The following is an 8,394-nucleotide window of genomic DNA, read 5'->3' as shown; positions in this document are numbered from 1 at the left end:
GCTGAGGTTCAGGCAAGGCTGCACATTGGGTAACTCACCTCATTCACACTGAAACACACATTCTCTCGATCAATCTCAGAGAAACACATGCTCACACAGTGGGATTTAAACTACAGGCCTCATTAACTGCAGCACAGCTGCCCCTCTTTCAAGGTACTCCACAGCATGCTGCTTCTCTGCCCCCCTCTTTCATCATACACATACAGCTTCCTCTCCCTCCACTTCTCTCTCAATCCCTGTTACACACATGAAAGACTAAGTCTCTGAGGGATGTCTGAGAGGACCAAGACCAAATATGGAAAAGAGGGCGTACACAAAGAATTAGATCGATGGAGGGAGCTGACCCCCAGGTAATGGTACAATTATGATGGGTGTAAGGGACGCAGCCAACATGAGCCAGGTCCGGATGGCCCTGATAAAAATCCCATAGTCCATCATCAAGGATATGGCGCCGAGGGACCCACGCCCGTTCTTCAGGACCATACCCATCCCAGTCAACCAGGAACTGCAGGCCATGTCCATGTTGCCGGACATCCAAGATCTGTCGCACCGTGTAGGCTGGGGCGGCATTAATCACAAGGGAGGGAGGTGGGGGATTGGATATTGGGACTGGATCTGATTCGGAGACCGGCTTCAACAAAGACAGGAAGGTGGGGTGTATCTTGAGAGACGAGGAATGCTTGAGACTTATGGCAGAAGGGCACAAAATCCTGTCCACCCCAACAGGCCTAATGAACTTTGGAGCCAACCTCCAGCCGAAGGGGAAGATCCTTTGAGGACAACCAATCCTTTTGACGAGGATGACAGGGTGGAGCTGGGGACCTGCGCCAATTTGCCAGCCTCTGAGTCTGTAGGGAAGAGCGTAGGAAAGCAGCATGGACCTGCCGCCAAATGTTTCTGTAACACCGCAAGTTAGCTTGTAGAGAGCACAGCTACCTTGTCCTCTTGGAAGTCAAATGAAGGAGGCTGGTAACCAAGTGAAGCCATAAATGGAGACATTCCTGTGGACGTCAAAATGAGAGAGTTGTGTGCATACTCCACCCGTGGCAAAAACGGACTCCAGGAGGTAGGATGACAAGCCAAGACACACTGCAAAGCACTCTCAAGGGACCTGTTTGGCCCTCTCAGACTGGCCATTTGACTAGGGGTGGTATCTAGATGATAGACTAGCTGTAGAACCAAGAGCACTGCAGAATGCCTTCCAAACTTGAGAGGGGAACCAGGGCCCCCGGTCTGAGACGATGTGGCTGGGGAACCCATTGAGGCAGATAACCCGTCTCAGCTGCAGAAGGACATTTGGGTAGTGAGATGAAGTGTACGACCTTGGAAAAGCGGTAAATCATGGTGCGGATGGTGGTGTTGCCATCAGAGGGAGGTAGTCTCATAACAAAATCCACGGCTATATGCAACCAAGGGCAACGAGGAATCAGAAGGGGATTGGGGAGACTGGCCAGAGGTCTGCTGGATGACTTCCCTTGGGCACGCCCAGGACAAAGAACTTGCCATCCTGCTGCATGGATGGCCACCAGAACCGCTGCTGCAGGAACCGAAGGGTCCGAGCCATGCCTGGGTGACAGGTTGACTTGGCAAGAGTGGCCCCATTGAAAAACGTCAGAATGGGCTGATTCAGGAATGAAAAGTCAATTATGGGGCATCTGTGCCCTTTGAACGTTTTTCTCGGATCAATCAGGAGGCTGCGCCCACAATACAGGAAGGAAACAGGATAGGACTGGGATCTGAGCTGGAGGGTTCCGGAGAGAGCAGCTGGGACAAGGCATCAGGCCTTATATTCTGCAAGCCAGGTCGGTAGGTGAGCGTGAAGTTGAAGCATCCTAGGAAGAATGGCCATCGTGCTTGCCACAAGTTCCTGTGCTTGGCATTACGGTGGTAAGCGAGGTTCATGTGGTCAGTCCAGAGAACAAATGGCTGGACTGGTCCCTCTAGCCCAGGGGTGGGCAAATCCAGTCCTCGAGGGCCGTATCCAAGCCAGACTTTCTGTCCTACAGGTAAACAGTTTCACCTGGGGTTCCATTTACCTTCAATCAATCAATCTTTATTTATATAGCGTCTTATACAATCAAAATTGTTTCAAGGCGCTTTCCAGAATCCCAGGGCCTGACCCCAGACAAGCAACAGTGGCAAGGAAAAACTCCCCTTTAACAGGAAGAAACCTTGAGCAGGACCAGGCTCATGTAGGGGGACCCTCCTGCTGATGGCCGGCTGGGTAAAGAGAGAGAAGAAGGGGGAGGACAGGTAGAGGATAGGATAGGTAGGAGAGGAGAGGGGTAGAGGAGAGGAGAAGTAGAGTGAAGGGGAGGTAGAGGAGAGGAGAAGGCGAAGGAGGAGGAGGGGAAAGAGGAGAGGAGTGTTTCACCTTGGTGAAAGTGGTTTCTCCCTGGTAGGATGCAAAGCCTGGCTGGATTCCAGCCTTCATGGATTGGACTTGCCCATCAGAGGAGGTCAAATCCAGTCCTCGAGGGCTGAATTCAAGCCGGGATTTACATCCTACCAGGCAGGAAATGCACAGGGCAGGAAATGCACAGGGAACAGACGCAGCCCTCCAGGGCACAGGAGCAGCCCTCCAGGAAACAGGGAGCAGGAGTGGCCCTCCAGGAAACGCAGAACACTAACACACGACGAGGGAGATGAACAAACAACCTCACAAGACAACCAGTCACCCACACAGGATGAACAGACACCCCAGCACTGACAGGCAGGCACGACCTGCTTAAATAGGCAGCAAGATGTAAATTGCCTACAGGTGCGCCTGCTCGCAGTGCCAGCTGCCACCAATTGTGCTCCATTCTACCCCCTGCAGGACAAAGACAGACACAACCCAGAACCCCAACATTTCTCCTCCTCCCTGACTGGTTCTGTGTGGATATCGGGGTGGTACAGTTCTGGTGTGGAGGTTATTGGACTCATTTAAAACAAGTTTTTTGTCAGGGAGGCCCTCAGTGTATTGGCACAGCAGAGATTAAGTGTACTGTCAAAGCCTCCAATACACAACACTCGCATAGGTATTGCATCCACTCCAGTTCAAACTTCATGCGTGTCTAATTTATTGTAATAATGCTGCCATTTGGTGGGAAATGGACATGGATCACAAATAGAGTAATCGCCAGTACTGAGGTCCCATTAAGAAATAAGATTTAAAAAGTGGAAAAGAACACCTGTACAAGGAGTCTCAACAGTTGGAATGTGAATACAAATTTAAATTTGACAAAGTAAATTGCAAAATAAACACAAATGATGGAATAAAAAACAGAAATTGATTCTCTGGTCAAAAATAATGGCTGCTGCAAAGGAATTACAGAAAGCATGGGGCCAAAGGAAAAAGAGTGACCCTAACCTGCTTCGACATACCCACCATACAATGGAATGCTATTGGCACCCCCAGCCCCTCGGCAGTGTCCAATAGTGGAACTATCAGGAATAGTTGGCATAAATGCTGTTCAACCAGCTGATGCTGAAGCAGCTAAATCTAAGTTGCTGGTAAACGCTCCTGATAATGCATTGAAGTGAATGACAGGATTGTAGACCCCAATTGAAAAATTCAGAAGAAAATCATGAACAGAACACTGGAGGAGTCCACATCACAATTAGAGGATGCTTTAAGAAAGATAGATAAAAAATGAAGGAAGATATGAAAAGAAAGAGAGCAGTAGATACTGTATGAGACTGCAGACATGAGTGACTGAAAAAGGGGGCGAGAAGCACACCTGCTATCACACTCCAGCTGCAACACCACAGATATCAACAGAGGAGCTGATGACACTTCCTGATAATGCTGCAGAAGCAAAAGAACACAGACTGAGACCAAAAATGAGAACTGTAATGTTAGCCAGTGGTGAATATACTGAACCAGATAATGATATATCTATCTCTCGAAGCAGGTACAGAAGACAATACTGAGGACTCCAAGGATACATGCCTCAGTCCTGATGATTTAGACCCCGCCTTAAAACAGAAGGTTACCCTTAAAGGTATCCTAAGGACACACCCCCCAGCACATCACATGATCACTAGAGGGTGCTCACAAGTTAGACCTCCAGTTTCACCTGATCATTCCACGAAATAATACACAACTGTGAGATCTCCTAGCTTCATGGCACCCCTCACGGAAACAAATTCAGGAGGAAAAGATAACAGAATTGTGTACAAACCCTGGAAAATGGCAGACATGATGACCTTACTGGGTAAACTGCCCCAACTAAAAGAAGGTAGAGCACCTTGGATCGAGCAGTAGAAGACCTAACCATGCACCTGATTATAACTGTGGGTGACATGAGAGCACGAGTGGCTGCAGCGTCCTCACCCTGCACCTTAAATAGTGTGGCGTTAAGTGCAGGCACTGGCTGGCTAAAGGATGAAGAACCATTTGACAGAGCTCAAGTTGCCTGGAATGATGCACAAAGAGCTGAATTCCCAGTTCATGTGATCAGCCAAACATTCTCTAGAATATATTCAAAAGAGGGAGAGGAACCCGAAGGATTTTTGAGCAGAGCAGAAGATCAGTGGACAGATAAAACGGGAATAAATCCAAAAGGACAGGAAGTGATGTTCCGGCAGGCTGTGATTGCTCGGCTTCCTTCAGATGTCAAAGCTAAAGTGGATGGGGTTCCAGGCCTAATGAATATGTCATAAATTATTAGAAAACATACGTGACTCATTATCAGAGAGAACACCTGAATAAAATTGTAAAACAGGGTAAGGAGAAAAAAGATCTGAAATGACAGTTGTTGAAACAGCAATTGGGAAATGTGCAGGCTAAACTAAATCAAACAAAACAAAAACCTACATAAAAAATATGATGAAAAAGGGAGATGAAACTCTGATTGTGCTCTGAACACTAACTGCCTCCACAGCTCCCTCCTTAGCCATTTGTCATAATGCAACAGTCGGCTCCACACATGCATCCACCACCTCTCAAACAACAGTATTGGTCATCAACCCGTGGCAGAGATGGTCGTGGTCGAGGAAGATGAATGGGATATAACAGACAGCAAGTCCCATTCCATTGTCTACTGTCATTTGCCAACTAGGTCACTGGGCCAGCAAGTGCCCCTATAAACTGGACAAAAATAGACAATGCCCCCTCAATAACCACAGGCCAACCACAGTAAAAGGCTCCAAATACCTGCTGCACCACAAAGGTGGCAAGGAGAATATCACCAATGAGGAGACCTAGGAACCCAGAAAGAAGGTGCAGCACAAGAACCAAGAGTGAGCATGATATTAAATGGCAAAATCGTTCCCTTTATGATCGACACTGGTGCCCGTTTTACTACACTTAATGGACACGTTTCTGCCGCAGACTTATCAGAAACAGCAGCAGTTGTGGGACTTGTTGTGGGATTCTCGGGACACCACAGTTTGACCCACTCGTTTCTCTATTCTCAAAACTGTCCCATAACCCAAATTAGGAGCTCCTATCCTTTGCTCCCCTACTGGACTTGTGACATTACCCAATGGAGTCTCGTACAATCTATTGACCAAAATTAATAAATTCTGAAGTAGTAAAGAAAGAATACAATACATGCTCTGTTGGAGAGTTGTCTGTCATCTCGTCTCATCTCGTCTTCTTCCGCTTTATACCTTTCGGGTTCACGGGGAGTGTACACAGAGAGTTATGGATATTACCAATTTAAATTTACAATACAATTTGGGGGTGACACAAAAATGAGTTTTAATTCCATAAAATAATGAGAAAACAAACTTTGTTTTCCCAGACACATCAGAAAATAAATAATTCACCACAAAACAGAAGAAAAACTATCAATGAGTATGTGGCCATGTTGTCCATGTTGTTTTGCTATCACTTTAAATACCACATATCACTTTTTTACGTTCTGACCAGAAGGGAGTTCATTCACAAATTCAACCACTAGAGGGTAGACTTTATCCAAATACCATTGGCTAATATAAACAAATAAAAATACAAAAATATTGTTTTTACAAATACAACAAAAAAATCAAAACTATGAACCCAATGACCTACTGGGATGCATATCTATTTCTCCTCATTCTTAACTCTCCCTTGCCATATTTATTCTTCTACTTCTTTACCCAGCTTTCCAACAGCAGGACCGAGTGGGCCCTCCTGCTTTTGGAAAGCTGGGTAAAGAATGAGATTGGAATTGAAAATTAGAATTCTCAAACCTACTCGTTCAGTCTTCACATCATGATGGGGGGGCTGGGGAGAGGAGAGGAGAGGAGAGGAGAGGAGAGGAGAGGAGAGGAGAGGAGAGGAGAGGAGAGGAAGCCATGACACAGTGGGGTGACAGAGGCCTGTCAGGTATTTCTATACATTACCATTAGACTTTTTTGTAAATCTTTGTGGACAAATAATGCTTGGTGGCGTAGGTATGGCAACAAGGCATGAAAGGATGGGGAGCCCTCTGTGGTTGTGTTTATGGAACATCGCTGTGAATCCTGGTAAAACTGAATTACTAGAATATCCATCCATCGGCTATCTTTTGGCCGCTAGTCACCTACATGGTCACAATATTTCAGTTACCTTGAGGAGTGGGTTGGATGACCAGAATATTGTCAAATGACAGTGAGGTTTTGTCTAGCGACTTCCTGTTTTACTTTGAAAAGTAACTTTCCTTCCATTTCAGGTTATTTGGTCTTCCTTCATGTGTCACCTGCATCATTGTCCTCCCTGATTGTTTTCACCTGTTCTGCAATGCCTTCATGTACTATATACAGTCGGTCTTCCCTTGTTCATTTCCTGCACTGCAGCTTTACTTTCAAGTCTGTTTCAGGCCACAGCTATATTTGCCACTATTTGACCCATTTTTTGCAATCAGAACACCTTATGCGTTATGATTGTATTTTTTGTAATTATTTTATTTTTATTAGAACCATAGTTCCTCTATTTCCACAGCCATTTTTGCCTCCTTTGGACGTGAATTTTGTAGAGCTTCCATTTTGAGTGAATTTCCTGTTTTAAATTTTTGGTAATGAGTTTGGTTGTCCTTAGGTCTGGAGCATTTTTGGTTCATAGTTTAATCTTAAGCAAGAAGCTTCTGGTCAAACTTGCTCTATTTGCTACGAACGTAATGAAATAATATACAGTAGCTGTCAGCTGAAGAAAGCAAAGAAGTTGCTGGACACACACTGTGCATGGACAGCAACACTGAAAAGTCTTAGGTTTCTGTAAAAGATTAAAGGGTGTCCATAGTGATCCCTCAGGGGATGGCTGTGCGAGCATTGTAACCAACCCTGGGAAATCTAACAGTATCCGTGTCTTACAAAGGAGCAGAACTGCCCCGTCCTTGATGAGTTGATGTCCCAATGAGTCAGTGGTTGTCAACCCAAATTGGCACTAGCTGGGCTGACCATCAATCCATGCTGGTTGAATTACTTTAAGAGAGTCTTTGGGTGTGTCAAGTGTTTAGTACTGGGGTTAATGTTTTATGGACATCCTATTGGTGAATGGACACTTGGTGATGTCCACAGATGAGGTCCACTTTGAAAAAGATCTTAAATATGGGGTACATAATGTTCTGATGTGGTAGCATCGTCCAGTTGGTGGTAATCCCGACATAAACACAGCCCAACTGTGGGAAGCATGTGATGGTGAAAAAAAAGGAATGAGCTGCTTTGGCAGTAATTAAACCCCAGCTGAACTACTGATCGGCAAAACACTGGTTGACCTGACAAGTGCCAAAAGTGCATATGGGGCTGCCATTAACTGCCTCTTGGGGGACAGTCAGTAAGCCAGGACATCGAGTTCTTTTGCTCCTCTGCACACCATTGTTGCACAGAAAGTGGTACCACTATTGACCACTACTAAGCAGCCCTGGCATTCTCCATCCCTTTGTCACTACAATGTGGTCCACAGTGCTTGGGCTTGGATCCGGGCCTGTGAAAACACACGTGGATATCATGTAGTGTTTGCAATATTATCACCTAAAGCAAACTGCAGTTTAGTCTTTGTCAAATAGGCTGAGATGGAAAACTCATTATTCCATACAAATGTGTATAATAGTGTTAGTTGATTGGGAATTTCATGAAAAACCTCAGCCTTAAATAGCATACATGCTGCCTGGCTACTCCTGTGCTGGCATGTTCCACTTTTCCTCTGCTTCATGCTTGTGTTCCCATCATGCCAAGCAGAGTCAATTACGACTGTACGTTAAAGTGAGACATGCCTGTTCATAAATGTGAGAGTTTGTGATATTTTCAGAAGACCATGGGTGAATGTTACTGTGTATGTTTAGGTGAACAGAACTGGGTGCTCTCCGGGGCCTGGCACTATGGCCCTGTTGTGCTGCATGCTCGTCCTGTGAAATTGCCTCTGCTGGGACCAGGACAACTGTGACCAAGATACACAGAACCCTTCACAGGTTTTAACAAGCCATGTGAAGAGGAGACATACTCGTA

The sequence above is a fragment of the Takifugu flavidus genome, unplaced genomic scaffold, assembly GCF_003711565.1.
Source record: "Takifugu flavidus isolate HTHZ2018 unplaced genomic scaffold, ASM371156v2 ctg220, whole genome shotgun sequence".
Classification (NCBI taxonomy): Eukaryota; Metazoa; Chordata; class Actinopteri; order Tetraodontiformes; family Tetraodontidae; genus Takifugu; species Takifugu flavidus.
This window is presented reverse-complemented; position numbering follows the sequence as displayed.